The following is a 7,964-nucleotide window of genomic DNA, read 5'->3' on the forward strand; positions in this document are numbered from 1 at the left end:
CTTTAGCTGCTGCTCAAGGTCATTCATTTGGGCCGACTTGACATTATTGTCATCCTTAGCTCCCTTTAGCTGCTGCTCAAGGTCATTAATTCGGACCTGCTGATTCAACATTTGACGCTCCCTAAATTGATTAATTTGTGCTGGATTCATATTTATTTATTCAAATAAGGAAGGAATAAAGAGCTGTGCTGTGTCTTGAAAGTTCTCAACTGTGTGGACAAGTCTGGGGTAGGTAGGCTTTATAGTTTCTTTGCCTTTGATCTGGATTGTGCCTCTCATCTCTTTGTGACGTCATGCCGTTCTACAGAGTCTGTTTCTGAACTGACGTCATTTGGAGACCGAATGCGTCACTGCGGCTGCGACGAGGCTGTCCCATTTAGAAGACTCCTTCCAATGTATAAATGAATAAATACATGATGAACGTGTGTTAGTGAGGTAGGCGGTCCGAACCTCATTCTTAAGCAGGATTGGTCGAGTCGTGGAGCAAGACAGAAGCAACCGATTCTTAGCGAGTCATCTCTGTGGACGAGGTCAAAAACTATCTAGCAGCACTCATGGCTTCGACCGGGCGGCCGCTGGCAGACCTGCTGCGGGATGTTTTCCATGCTAGATCCCTTGTGTAGACTAAATTACTATCGCCGGTGATGAGTGATTTATTTATTCATGCTGTGCGTCAGATCGCATTCCTGTAAAGTGTGCGATGATATCGTTAGCCAACATGTGTCTTCTGCAACGTCCTTATTCTCTGATTATAGCTTATCCTCTTCACTTGATTCTAGCCGAGGTTTCTAGACCGTTTGGTCCATATATTGGAGGGAGAAGGAGGCGAACTGTTGCTGCGCCTGCACGGCTTCATTCGTACACTCACTCTTTCTGTTGTATTGAGGACAAACCGATAAGCCAGAGACAGACTTGCTGCTGCAGGACTAGGGGGAAACGTCTTACATTCCAAGGTAAATCAGGCATCATGATGGACAGACGTATTTTTCTTGAATCAAGTTACCTTTCAAAAACATTAAACGTTATTATATTTCAAGTTAGATCGATTGTTTGTATTATTATCTTCTATTTCCAGGTAGTCATACTGATCCAGATGACTTTAGAGAATTTATTTTAGAGGCATATCCAAAACTCAGACAAGGGAGGATTTGAGTTGCTCAAAATCTCTGGAACAACACGAAGTCGCCAAATGGTGTGTTACATCATTTAAACATTACATCATTTATTCCAATAAATTGTTGCTCTCTACATGTCAATTCATCCAGTATTAATTGGAATAATTTAAAAACTATTTTTAGATTGGAAAATTCTTTCAAATCCCAGTGAGGCAGCAAAGAGATTCAAAGAAGACATTTTAAGCCGGCATGCAACTAGAAAATCATTCTATCTTACCATGGATCTTGGAGACAGTGCAGAGGACAGTCCTTTCTTTTTATAAGATGGCTAATGTTGAGTGGGCTTGCCCCTTGACATGCACACTCGAGGGTAAATTGGTTACACACGCAAAACTAAAGATAAAAAATGATCATCTATTCATTTAACTGATGTCTGTACTGTGTATTTTGCTTTTTCAGGAGATCCAGCAATTGGTGATGACGTGACTCGCTGTTTCTTTGCAAGCATCATGTCCAAACTTCAGTATGGTTTTGAGATGACTTTTGGTAAGTGAATATTCACTTTGGCTGATGGCTGGTTGACCTCTATTTGCAGATCAGTAACCTCTCTAATGGTGCCACTTCATTGCTTGGTAATAGACCAATGTGGGAGGAGCCCGAGTGGCTGTGCCACATGTAACGCTGTCTCCACCATATGCACACTCATCATGCTGATCGAACCATGGCATATAATTACTGTATAAGTCATGGTTAAAACAAACTGTAGGTTATCCTGAATGTAAATGTGCAAATTGACTTCTTAAATTATAAAGCATTGTATCAAGAAATACCACATTTTGATGAATCACTTTCCTTCATGTTTATTTCAATACCATGTTAAGCCTTCTGTCTGAACATCCCTAGTCACGCCTCTGCCTCTTTCCCTTCATCTACAATGTGAACCATCTGTGGAATAACAATGTCCTCTGGCTGTGTGTCCATCAGGAACTTCACCATTCGTTTCATGCCCATCCCCATCATCGATGCCTCCCAGGCTCTGAAGGCCGGCCCTGAGAAAACGGAGGACGCCTTGCTAAAGGTATGTTCAGAATTCTCTCTGGGTCCCTCGGCTGTCCTGTCAGAGTGTGAGAGGATTTGTATAGTGTAGAAAACACGATTAAAAAAGGGAAAATCAAACTAAATGATCTTCTTTTTTTCATTATCACTTTGGTTTATTATCATGACAGTGGCTTTGTGTTTTCCCCCCCAGATCGAGAATTATCTGTACAGGAACCATGAAACAAGGAAATACCTACAGGAACAGGCCTATCGGCTGCAGCAGGGCATCGTAACCACAACCACACAACAGGTGTGTAACAAAACTGATAAAACACACACACACACACACACAGTAATTATTGAATTAATATGCACTATAATCTGTATGTTTTTGACCAAACTTAATCTATAATTGTTTACAAAGTAGATAGGACTGTACCAAATACAATAAGTAGGACAGTTAATACAGAATTGGACAAACTTAACTTTCTTGAGTCTTGAGAAAAGTAGAACATTTTTTCACTGGCAAAAGAGATTTAGTTTTTTCGGGACTAAGAATTTTGTCCTGATTGCGTTGGTATATCACATTTATATTCTGTGAAGACAAAGCTGTGTTTTATTGGCCGGTGTGTCTCGCCACTGTAGATATTAATGTTTAGGGTAATCAGCATCACACAGGTTGCCACATAACTCAAGGAAATATCCATTTTATATTTATATTAGGTACTGAAATAATATAACATTTAACCCTAGAGTAGGTATTTATCCATTAACCTAATTTTGACATTTCGTTTTTGTCTTCCAGATGATTGACAGGATTTGTGTGAAGGTGCAGGACCACCTGAACTCTCTGAGGAACTCTGAGACAGACGCCATCTTGGAGGACGTCAGGTCAGCAGAGAACCTCATCAAAGATGCCAGAAACTCTAAAACGGTGAGGAGACGCACATTATACACACGGGCCTCACTGGTGTGTGTGTGTGTGTGTGTGTGTGTGTGTGCGTGCGTGCGTGCGTGCGTGCGTGAATTAAGAGGTTTTATCTATAAGCTAATTGGGAGGTCAGTTTCCTGCATCCTTTCTTTGATTCATTCGTTCATCCTATGTCCTCCTCTCTGTGTCTCCCCAGCTGCTCCCGAACCTCTACCACCTTGGGTCAGCCGCCAGAGAGGAGGTGAACAGTTCGTCAGTGGGACCCATCCAGGAGAAACTGGAGTCTGTGGCTGGGGAGGTGACTAATGTCATGGACCAACAACTACAGGTGTGGTTAAAAACTATGAATTATAGTCACCAAAACAAAGTACACTTTCAAATAATTGTTAAGTAATGTTTTATTTTTAGCCAAGGACCTTAAATCGAATTCTGGCAAGGGTTCAAAGTATATTGTGTCCAGTATTTGTGGTTTTTAAGGTCTGAATACAGTGAAAACTAGAAGATAGACGCCACCTACAGGTAGAGAACAGAAAACTTTAAATCGAAGGATATTATTTCATTTGATTTATTATAATTATTTTTATTTGTAGAGCACAAGTTGTAAAATGCTTCACCCAAGGCACCAAAATGTAAAATGTTTATATCAATTTTACAGTTAAACAGGTAATGCCAATTTCAGATAAAATAAAAATAAAAAATTACTGATAAATTCAAGTTTTTGTCAGCCAGTAGTTGCTGTAATCAAATCCCTCATCATAAACACACACACACACACACATGTTCATATCCATCCATCCGTTATCTTCACTCCTTCCAGACTCTGTTGGAGTCGATGGTGGACGCAGCAGAGTCTCTGTGTCCCCATGTGATGAAGAGGAGTGCTCTTCGTCCAGAGCTAATGAAGGCCAGCTCAGCCAAGATGGTCGTACCCAAAAGCTTCGTCACTAAAACCCTCCTGGAGCAGTCTGGGGTGGATATCATCAACAAGATCAGGTGAGAGTGTGTTGAATAGTATCATTTATATTTACACGTAGCGATGGATTACACGGGCGAATCACCGAGATCTTTCCGTGGTTGTTTGTTTCTGCTGTCTTTCTCCCTCTGTGTCAGTGAAGTGAAGCTGAGTCTAGCGTCTTTCCTGTCTGATCGCATTGTTGATGAGATTCTGGAGGCTCTTTCCACTTCCCAACTTACTCTGGTAAGATTAAAGTCAACAAAGCTCACAACTGGCTCATTGATTCATTAACAATGGCTGATAACTTGCCCTCTAAATTGCTGTAACATATGTAAATCTCTCTGAAACTCATTTATATCTGTTTTTTATCCTCCATTTCTGTCAATTCCTCACATTCCATCTTATCTCTCCTTATCTCTCCGTTATATCCACATCTTCTCCCCCCCCCTTTGCTCCCATATCTTCACCTCTGCTCCCGGTTTCCTCTCCTCCTACCAGGCAGACCACCTGGTGCGGCGAGGTCGCCCCTTGGTGCAGCAGGAGTCTGTGGATCTGGATGTTCCGGAGGAAAAGATTCCTAAAAGAGCATCGACCGAGATACTGGAGGCTGAGAGGCTGGAGGATCTAGAGACATGCATGGTAGGCGTGGGTGGAACCGTGTGTTTTAACTGTCCGTGATTTATTTCATGTATTATTATCTAGGCACCTCGTGTTTTTCATGCGACTCAAATTACATGTATTAATTAAATGTTCGATTTAGTTGTATGACGCAAACTACAACCTAATACCGCCCTCTACTGGAAAAAATAGACCTTGGCTACTCTACATTTGCCAAAGACAATTGAGGATTGAATTCAGTATTAATTTAAAGAATTGTCTCGATGTTCAGTAAATATCAGAACAGAACTTTTTGCAAAATGCTAAAAACCTGTTTTGCTTTTATAGTTGGCTTTTCAGGTTGGTTCATTTGTACTCTATGAGGGCAGATATGTGTGTGGAGACGTACCTGAGTCTTATTGTTTCCTCATCACCTACCACTGTTTCAAATGTAGTCAACCCTTGGAACGGTTGCTTTTCACCACGTTTTTTTTTTGTTGATTTTTGTGTTGATGTAATAATGTGTGTGAGTTGGGATGTACAGTAAATGCAGGCTGCAGTCAACAGGAAGCTGCATGTTCTTCGGTCTCTGGTCCTGTCTGTTTCTCTGGTGTCTTGCCCCTCTTTTCATCTTATATCCCTCTCTGTCCTATTCACCTCTACTTTTACAAGAACACCAGCTATCTTTCTTTTGTCTTCACTAGGCTTTACTATGTGTTGTCTTTCTTCCTCTTCAATCTTCTTTTCCTCTGTTCTTCCTTCTCTTTCCACCTTTGCTCCATGGAGATTTTGTGCTGCACCAGTGTAAGTAATTCTCGACTGTCCCTCTAAACTCTCTTTTCAATTCACTTTCTGCTCACGCTGCTCTTTTCCTTTTCTGTCTGTCGTTGCTGCGCCGGCTTGCTTCACATTTCTCTGTGCTACAACACAAAGAGCCTCACGTATTTTAATATTTAATCCTGGTGATGTATTTTAAAGATGGTGTAGAAAAGGTACACTACGAGTATCGTAGGATGCATTTATCTATTACTTCCTCACTCACTCTCCAAATTATTTAACATAGTTGAACACTGATATTTGAAAATTAACTTTTTTGTTATGCATCCAGCCACATTGCACTGCTTCTCTCCACTCAATGCACTATGTGCATCATCACCACCTTGTGAATGTGGATCACAGCACAATATCATATGCAACATGTATTTCATCATAATAAGTACCGTCTAAAAAACATAATAAGTAACTCTACAATTTGTTAATAATTACATGATGATGTCTGGTCTTAGTACAAACTATGAAATCTAGTGTAGTTAAAATAAAATGTGGACAGAATCCCAAATAGCCACAGAGTTAGCTGATCAATTTCATGATTTTTGACAGTACTGAAAGCTCTACTGGTCTTGAGTGATAGAAATGATTTGGATAATTTGTTAACAATTACCAGAAATTGTATTTGATTCTGTGCGCCTCTTTCAGATGACTCCAAAATCCAAGAGGAAGAGCATCCACAGCAGAATGCTTCGGCCAGTGTCTCGTGCATTTGGTAAGCAGTATATTATATATTTTTTATTTATATGTCGTGACATTTAGCTGTATTAGAATCAAATAGTACATTATCTTTCTGCTTGATAAAATCAGGGGACCAATCCAGCTTCAGGTACATCCTCAGCCACTGTAGCCTCGACGGCGGCTTCCATCCCTGAGGAGCCCTCTTCACCAAAGGTGGCAGTAAAGAGCCCAGCACCTGAGCCAAAGTCCAGGTACAGATGAATATTTTCTTGTTATAGAACAACAGATTTCACAGAACCTCTGAATGTACCAGTCGGCCCCTGATTCCCTAATAATTCTTGTCCCTCCTGCAGAGACGCCTCCAGCCGCTCCCAGCACACAGACTACAGCAGCAGCTCAGACCGCTCAGAGGAGCTGAGGACGCCAGACTCCATGGACGAGCCCTGGGAGTGTTCGGACGGCAGGGGCAGCCCTCAGGGAGGCCGGCGGTACCAAGGGTTGCAAATGATGGGCAGCGGCCTCCTCGCAGAGATGAAGGCCAAGCAGGAGAGGAGAGCACACAAGGTGAGGCGGTGTGATTTCAAAAAGCAAAAGATACAAGAATAAGGGAAAAGTAAGGTACTGATGGGAGACGCCACCATGTGGCAAATGTCTTGTGCCCGATTTTAATTTCATAGGAGAAGATGAATATGCCCCCCCATAATCAAACACAGAATATCCTTATCCTGCAACATCTGTTTTGGGTCGTAACTTGCAAGGCAGTTACAAAGTCAGGTTGTAGTTGCAAAATGTAGTTGATAAAAAAAACCTCAACTTAAGGTTGAATTACCTGCTTCTTTTGGAGCTTTCTTTACATCAACTTTCAGGTCAACATGGATGAGATGATGGTGGTGCTCAGAATCAGTTTTAACGTCTAAACTTCCATAGAAATAAGCAAACTCAATCTGTGGACGTGGACCATGTGATCTGGTTGGAAGCTTGAGTTTAGATTTAGATAGTTTGGTTACAAATGGGCTCTTCCTTTCACTTTTGCAACCCATCGCAAAAACAAACACGGCACAAAAGAAAGTCAACAAGGAAGAGAGTGACGCTAATAAACTGCAATAAAAAGGAGAAACCCTACTGTAATATGATCAAATTAAGTTAATGAAAGAATTCAAGCTCAGTTTTGCAAGAGATTCAAAAGTGATTATCTTTGAACTCAAGTCAAGCCTTCCACATGTAGAAAAAAGGGGTGTTTTAGTAATGCTCCATTTATTTATTTAATAATAAAAAAAATGAAATAGTCTATTTTAAGCCAATTCTGTAAAATGAATGTCAAAATAACATGACAGTAAAAGATAAACTTCAAAAGTAAAGTGGTATGGCAGTGAGATATAGAGGGATGCTTCTTTAAATATTTTAGTTTTGGGGACAAAGTGCTCTCAGTGTTCAGTGCTGAAGACAAGCGAGAAGGCTGACATGCAAATGATCTGTCATGACTCACGGCAGGACATAAATGTCAAGAGAATATTTCACCTGTTTAAAAATCCCACATTCAGTAAGACGCCTTAAACTACCAAGTGCTCTCTTTTCTACAGTCACTTGTTCATTTCCTAAAAAGCATTAAAATCTAAATATTGGAAATAAATCGAAGGGGAGCAGAGTGACAAGTGATGAGAGTGATGTTTTGTGTATTATTTGTGTGTCTGTCTTTGAAATAGGAGTTGGTGTTCGCACCTGTAAGTGTGTTCACAAGATGTATAACTCCTTAACTAGTTACTGCACTGCAAAGTGTGTGTGTGTGTGTGTGTGTGTGTGTGTGTGTGTGTGTGTGTGT

General features: G+C 40.8%; 1 pseudogene; it reads left to right on the plus strand.

Annotated features, from left to right (window-relative positions):
• Positions 1–1,667: 1,667 nt before the first annotated feature.
• Positions 1,668–7,964, plus strand: part of LOC116377449 (F-actin-uncapping protein LRRC16A-like) — a 10,663-nt pseudogene continuing 4,366 nt past the window's right edge.

The sequence above is a fragment of the Anarrhichthys ocellatus genome, unplaced genomic scaffold (assembly GCF_004355925.1).
Source record: "Anarrhichthys ocellatus isolate YVR2014 unplaced genomic scaffold, GSC_Weel_1.0 scaffold1264, whole genome shotgun sequence".
NCBI classification, from domain to species: domain Eukaryota; kingdom Metazoa; phylum Chordata; class Actinopteri; order Perciformes; family Anarhichadidae; genus Anarrhichthys; species Anarrhichthys ocellatus.